Source organism: Manacus vitellinus, unplaced genomic scaffold (assembly GCF_001715985.3).
Source record: "Manacus vitellinus isolate BGI_N305 unplaced genomic scaffold, ASM171598v3 scaffold_0_pilon, whole genome shotgun sequence".
NCBI classification, from domain to species: domain Eukaryota; kingdom Metazoa; phylum Chordata; class Aves; order Passeriformes; family Pipridae; genus Manacus; species Manacus vitellinus.
In genome coordinates, this window is record NW_021938789.1 from 56,273,809 (window position 1) to 56,281,362 (window position 7,554).

Consider the following 7,554-nt stretch of genomic DNA (forward strand, 5'->3'; position numbering starts at 1 on the left):
TCACATCCATACAGGCACGTGTACGTCTGTAATTCCTCTTCTTTGTTCCCCATACTACCTGTGTTTGTGCAGAGGTATACAAGCCAGGTCCTTGATAAAGCTGACTCGCTGCCTGGAGCAGCTGGAATACCTTTGCACTGCTCTGGGCATCCACCCAGGCTACCCAAAACAAAAGTACACCAGACACAGAGGCCACTGGTCCCATTCCATACAGCTTTGTGTGTGTGTGTGCTTTGCTTACAAAGCTTTTGTTTTTCCCACTGAAAGGTAAAGTGAAATTCTACAGCCCAAGCTATTGAGAAGGCAAGAAACCTGAAAAACTCCCCAGATCAGTGTTTCACGTGCCAGCTCAAGTCTTCCCGCTTCCATTCTTTATGAAGCACTTCCCATACAATCCTCTGAGTGTGACTTCAGCACCAACTTTGATTTATAATTCCTTCCTAGAAATACTACTTCTTAACTGTATCTTGTAAGAGGCAGAGTAAAAAATATTATTTCATACTCACATAGGAGATGAAAAGAGGAGTGATATTGGCTTTTTCCTGTCTGAAATCAAGAGCAAGATTAAGGACAACTCAGAAGGAATCCACCTCAGAGCAAACTATCCACAGGGGATACTGCTGGACAGTGACATAACAGTAGAAATACGTCTTGCACAGTTGCTGGTAGGGCAAGGGAAGACCTGAGGCAGACACAAGAAACCTGACTGAGCCTTAAAGTACTTTTTCATTTCCACTAAAACAGCAGAGAATGAACAATTTTCTAAAGTTTTAAAAATATTACCATGGCAACAATAAGCTGCAAACAAATAAGAAAAACCCCAGTAGGCAAAGAATAAACCAGGAACTGAATTTCAATTAGAAATATTTTCCTCCTGAATGTGCATCTTTCTTGGATCTATAAATAGATCCATCTGATGACGTGGGAAGGTCAGATGCAGCACTGCTGACTGATCACTCACGTATGAGAACTTTGGCACTATAATTAAGCGAATCCCGAATGACTTGAAATTAAAGTCCTTGGATACTGAACTGCAAAAGTGTGATGGGTATGAATATATTCCTGTGTGTGCTTGGGAGCATTAGGAAAAGTGTGTGGGGATTTGAGAACGTCTTGAATTTCTCAGACTCTGCAAGGGTCGAAAAAGGGAAGGAAACGTAAACAAGTTCCTCATTGTTGCTGATGTGCTGTAAATCCATGTCCCCTGCTGAAGCACCAAGAACCAACACCCCTTCTACCCTTTCCCCACGCTCTTCTTCCGTGGGGCAGGAAGAGCGATGTGAGCATAATGATGTTGAGGGTGGATGTGCTACAGCACTGCTGCAGTGCCAGACAAGCACTTGCAGGCAAACTACATCATGGTAAAAATCCCAAATGCAGGAAAATTACCCAGTCCAGGGAGAGGACAGGACATATATTCCTCCCAGCCAAAACACATGAAGCAATTTGTCTGTGTTGCTGGACACACAAAAGCAGCAGCCTTTGAAACACAGAGCACGAAAGGAAGACCACACATATAAATACTGCCTTTTGCAATGCACTTGTCTCTTACCACAATCTCAACACAGCTGAGATTTCTATCTGTAGGTTAAAACTGAGGAGGCCACAATTATTTAAAAAGACACTACATGAAGTGTGCTTCATCACTGACTGATTAATCTTTTTATTAAGTTCATTTGTAAGTTATTTTTAATTTTATGGATAATTTCTTCATCTGGATGGCATGCTTTTAGCATTTGAGTTCAAATTCTCCTGTTCTCCTCTAAGTGTGGGCTTTTTTTTAGCCTTGCACATCTTTTTGATAATCCCATATTTTTTTTACCCCTGGTTTCAGAAGAGAAGTTCAAAACACGAACCATATAGGATAAGTATCTATTTTAAGTGACATGATGGAGTAGCACAGCAGTAATTATATGTCAGAGGGCAGAAGAGAATCTAGAAAAGTGGAGTCCATTGCATGTTCCATAGTGACTCCTGCAAAACGTGAGAGATTTACAGAACGAATGAAATGGAAAAAGATGCATGAAAGTCTCAGGCCAGACAAAGGATGCAATGAAGCATCACCCAACTTAAACAACAGCTAACACATAGAGCTACTCATTTCTACTCAACTTTTGAGCAAACAGCTGGACTGAAAGCAAGGAAGTTTTGATAGACAATCAATAGTGAGATTGTATTAAGAAACAATTTCTTCTCCTCATCCCAAGATCTATTTCCTTTAGAAAATTCATAAATGTTTAAAATTTGTTTAAAATCAAACTTATGCACAAGCTGAGTATGATCTCCTCAGTCTGTGTGTTAAATTTTGTTCAAAATCAAATACCATCAGGAAAGGCAGAAAATCTACTGGTTGGCCAGCACAAAGTGTTAAGGAACTGGCCACAACTGCTGATGGCAAAATTGAGAGCTTTAACATAAGAGTACAAGTATATTAAATGCAAAAAAACCACAAGAATGCTACTAAAGCCTTACACTTCTTTAACTTACTGAGGCAGCGTGGGGATTTCAGAAGCACACAGCATTTCCCTCATTGCTCCCAATGCAGTAGAGAACAGTTTTGCCATTTGCTCTTTTGGGAACAGAGGGTTCTTAAGCATTACAGTCATAAAAGACTAAAATCCCACCTCTCTACTCAGCCAGACTCAGGTGCAGACTGGTTTGTCAGGGCTTCCATCCAGCAGCAAGGTGCAGAGCTCTACAGACTCGAGGAGGTCACCATCCCAGCCTCCCACGCTACTGAGATCCTGCTCATCCATCAGCTGATGAATTGCTGCAGTTTTGAGGTCAGGAGTTACAAGGCAAGTGAACATCAGTGAAGATTTACTTCAAAACATCACACTGTAAATCGAGTGATTCAGCAGCTGACCCAGGGTGGCTCAGATGTCCAGGAATGGGGAGTGAGGTGAGGTGGACAGATGAGACCTGTGATGACACCCATGCTATGCTATCCCCACTGGTGAATCAGAACTCTGACATGAGCTCTGTAGCTCTGTATCTACAGAGTTCTGTACTCTGCATTATTTCTGTAGCATGCTTTGAGCTTCCTGCATACTTCAAATCAAAGAAACAGAAATTTGATGTTGTCAACAGAAATGGAAGCAGTTTCCTCAACGCCATCATGAGAAGAGTATCACTGAATTCATTGTGGTATTAGACTTTCACTAACCTTGGGGAATATGATCCATTTTCTGTGACACGAATGTGTGAATCTCTGTAATCCTAATCCATCTCAGGAGATCAAGGCCAAAAGATACACCTTTCTCTATCTGCATGGTCAGTAGTTAAGTGTGGGTCTGAACTATCTCAGAGTGATAACCAGCTTCATAGAGAACTTCTCACATATCCATTCACAGTCAGCAGAGAAAGCATTATTTCAGTGCTTACACCTGGCAGCTTGTAGTTTGGATCTGCTTCTGACTCTGCTACAAGCTCCTCACGTGGCTTTAGTCAAGTCACTCAGTTTCTCATTACCACATTCCTCTGTTTGACAGTACAAAGAGGGATAAGTGTGGGGTTGTTTCCTTTCATTAAGCACCAAGATCTTTTTTCAAAGGGGGTACAGAAGGTGTATCACATTATATTAATGCCAGAAGCACAGTAATAGCCTTAAGCATGAAGCTTTCTTGATACAGTTCCTTCTTCAACCCCATCAAAGCAAGACACCTTCTGAATCCCAAAACTGTTGCTCCTTGCAGACACCCATGTTTGGCCTTTTGGTGAAACCTACAATATGTTTCAGAAGAAAGCACCGTTCCCTTTTGAAATCATAACAGGCAGCCAAGTTATAATTTACAACAGCAAGCTGCAGTAGTGTTAACTAACAGTACTTAATTTAATTTAATTGGTTCTACCTACAACCTCATTGCCAAATGTCTCTTTTCTACTTAGATGATGCAGAAAAAATGCTGGTTTTAAGGGCAGAAAATTCACATAATTTTTGTTATTCTATTTGCTGAGACTTTATGCTTACATAAACAGTACAGAATTTTTACTGACATTTAAACATACAGCAGTTTGAAAGCAGTATATTTACATTTTCTGCAGTAGACTTACTTCATTTAAAAACGCACCACAACAAAAAAATACACTTTCCACTGTTTAGGTTGAAGATGAAACTGGATGGTCCCCCTCTGGCAGCTAAGAAAGGAAATACAATTCTGTATCTGCATCAGTTATACTTGGCTCACAGCCATTTATATCTAGGCTGAGTATCAGTCAGTGAGTATCCATCAGGTTTCTAGACCAGAGCTGGGTCTGAGGTACAGAGGACTCATAAAACAGTTGTCTCCGATCAGCTTGACTGACTCCTTGGGAAATCAAACTCATAGCCAAAATGACTAAAAGGGGTTTTTTCCCTAGTCTAGGCAGGCCATAGCAGAAATCTCCTCCAGTCACACGCTGCATCTGCTGCTTTGTGTCAACCTTTAACACCCAGCAGTTCCCATGTTCGACTGAGGGTGGACCCTTGGGCTCTGCAATCCACGGTCAAAGGTTCCTTGTCCCGAAACAATTACACCTATTAAGTCAACACACAGTAGGTATGCTATTGAGCAAATGTACACCAGTTTGGGTTGTGAAAAGATCCTTACAAACATGGCCTAATAGTGTCTGAGTCCCTGCAGGATGTTTAAGGGAGGATCAACTCGCAGTCCTGATGGACAAGTACTGTCAGTTCAGCACACTACACTCATGCAGAAAGCACCTGCCTTTGTATCAATGAGAGCAATTATCTCAGAGAACACCCCACTCCCCAGTCTGACTCAAGCATATTTATCCTCTGTCTTATTCCTCATGAATCTGAACTTTTCATTGTGCTGGCTGATGCAGACTCTCAGCTCCCAGGCTCATCTCTCTACTGGCATGTTTACTGGTAGTTCTGCCCCATTTTCCAGATGTGACAAGACACAAGCAGAGTACCTGGCCCCATGGGAGGAGCAGGTGACCTGGGGAACATTTTACTCTGAGGAGAAGATACATTTTAATGAATTGAAACCAAAACAGTCAGAATGCATGGATCTGAGTCATGCAGTGCTATTCTAGAACCGCCTAGGAAGAGTGAGCTGGACTGTTGCAACGATCCTGCACATTTTCCAGTTAAAAATATAGTCATACTAAATACCATCCATTCATGTTCCTCACTGTAGTGATTTAGTTTTTTTAATAGTACTTCTTACAGCAGCTAGAATAGAGGAGAAATTAGCAACAGCTTTCAGCTAGTCTTTGCCTCCTGTTTGTATATTTTGTATTGTCCTTGCTGCAGCTGCAAAATGCTCTCTGGAACTTTTGTTTACAAGCTCATTTTCTAGCAAAGTGTCTGTCGAATAATGTGGTTCAGTCCCTCATACTCATGCCAAGCAAAGGGCACTTGTCAGTGCTTGCATATACCCCTGTATATCTACTAACATTTTGGAAAAAATGCTTAAGTATGTGCAATCACAAATTCTGCCTCCTCCATTGAAATGCAGGCATTCTGTTCCACCCAGCTCTAGTAGGTGTCATAACACCAGACCCTTACAGTGATGTAGCACAAACTGGCAATATGATCCACACATAGCTCCTTCCTGTCTTCACCCCAAGAAAAACTCACTTTTTAACTACACTGAGTTACAAAAATAAAATTCCATGTTGTCAGCTTTTTCAGTTCTTATCCCTTCACCGATAATGCTCCAGTGTTGAATTGTGCCTGTCATTTCTGACACGGTGTGACAACAGCTTACCCTGCAGACCATGAACAGGTACAGTGACTCTGCATTCCCTAAGGACTGTTTAGATAACTCATACAACTGGAGCACAGGTATCAACAGAGTGTGCTGTCCCCAAAAATCTCTGCAGAAAGAAACCATGAAGAATGTAAACCAGCGGGGATTCACTGTACCATACAAAAAAAGCAGTTTACTCTATGTGTGGCACCACTGTGAGCTAAACCCTCGCTAAACCAGTACTTCCTTTCCTCTTTTACAAAGATTTAACAAAACCTACAATGCCCTGTTTCAGTCTTGCCTGTTTAAAGGAGTGATATTCCCATTTCGTTATCCAAAATCAGTGCTGGGTCTTACCTATTAGTTCTCTCCAGCACGTCTCACCAGTTAGCTATTTGTCTTGAGTACATTCAGCTTTGATTTTCAGCTGATTACCAGCTTCTCTCAAAGGCATCTCATTTGGAAGCTGTAAGATAAGCGTGGGGAACCCATACCTCAAAAAGCTATTGTCAGCTTTCAAAATACAGAGACAACCTGGAGACCCAGTCCTGCCTGCCCAAGTCCCAACTTCCCACAGATGGCATGTTATCTCAGCCCACCATGGCTGTAATCTCACTGAAAGCAACCCCCTCAACATTCCTCGCTTAGACGGATAGCCGCCTGAGGTACAGAGTGCTTCTTTGTTCCTGGCTCTTTTGATTTTTTCAGGCCATTCTTGCCCTTTGAGAGGAGTCAGCCCTCCTCCGCTCTATTCAGGGGAACTCCGCTGAAAGAGTTCCTCATCCCTCAGTGCTATATTTAGCTTAACGCACAGGCAGACAGGGAGGCACTGGTTGTTAGGGCTGCCTTAGTTTACAGTCCGCACTAAGCACAACATAGGAGATGTAGCTGACAAGCAACACATTGGTCTTGGGTCATTTAACACCCGCGACTCTCCTTCTACCCCTGAACTGCTGCCACCTCACACAGCACAGGAACCTGAAGTTTTACCACAGTCACACGCAGCAGATGCCCAGCAAAAGACAAGCCCATTAACATCCTTAGGTGACACCATACACACACGCACACAAACACACACACACGCATCCTGCCCACACACCCATTTAACGCATCCCTACAACACAATCTGGTAAATTAGTGCTTTTTCATCCTTCGCATCCAGGAAAACCAGCCATCAATTGAACTGACGATCTTAAGGAAAAACCGGGAAAGCTTCTCCGAGGATTATAGCCACAGAAAGATCACATCGCGTAGTTTTAGGACCCTGTCCCACCTTACTACAGGGAAGAGGACAGGGAGAAGGACCCAAACACTGCACCGCCGACTGCTTTTTCCGCTGGGTAAAAGTCTCTCTCCCCTCCCCAGTATGCTGATCCCCCAGAAAAGAGCAGCCCGGAGTGTACAGAACTGGGTAGCCAGGAAGGAGATTAAACCTCAGGAGAAAGAGACCATCCTGCCGGGGCTGGCAAGAGGACAGACGGATGGAGGGATGGACGGACAAGACTCACGTTCGGGTACCGCAGACTCACGGACTGTACCTGGAAGCGGCCGCAGGCGCTCCCGTTCCCAGACGCTGCGCTATCGCTCTCACGCACTCATGGCCCACAGCACAGCACGGCTCGGCTCGGCTCGGCTCCCCACGGGAATCTCCCGGCGGCAGGCGGAGCGCCGGGAAGCGCCGCTCCCTCCGCCCCGCCGCGCCGCAGCGCCGGTGCCGCCGGTAGAGGCGGAGCGCGGTCCCGGCCCGCCTGGACCGGCCCTCGGGAAGGCAGGGGATGGGTGCCAACGGCGGGCAGGTGGCGGAGGTTCTAGTGGGCAGGCTTGACCTGAACTGGTGTGTGACTGGCCGCTGCCC

The 7,554-nt window shown here is 44.2% G+C and overlaps 1 protein-coding gene across 1 annotated transcript in view; it reads right to left on the minus strand.

The window, feature by feature from the left end:
* Positions 1–7,329, minus strand: part of RASGEF1B (RasGEF domain family member 1B) — a 32,523-nt gene extending 25,194 nt beyond the window's left edge. The window contains exon 1 of the mRNA XM_018073946.2: positions 7,238–7,329. The gene's annotated coding sequence lies outside the window, so the exon portion shown is untranslated. The remainder of the gene's footprint in view (positions 1–7,237) is intronic.
* Between the last annotated feature and the right edge of the window lie 225 nt (positions 7,330–7,554).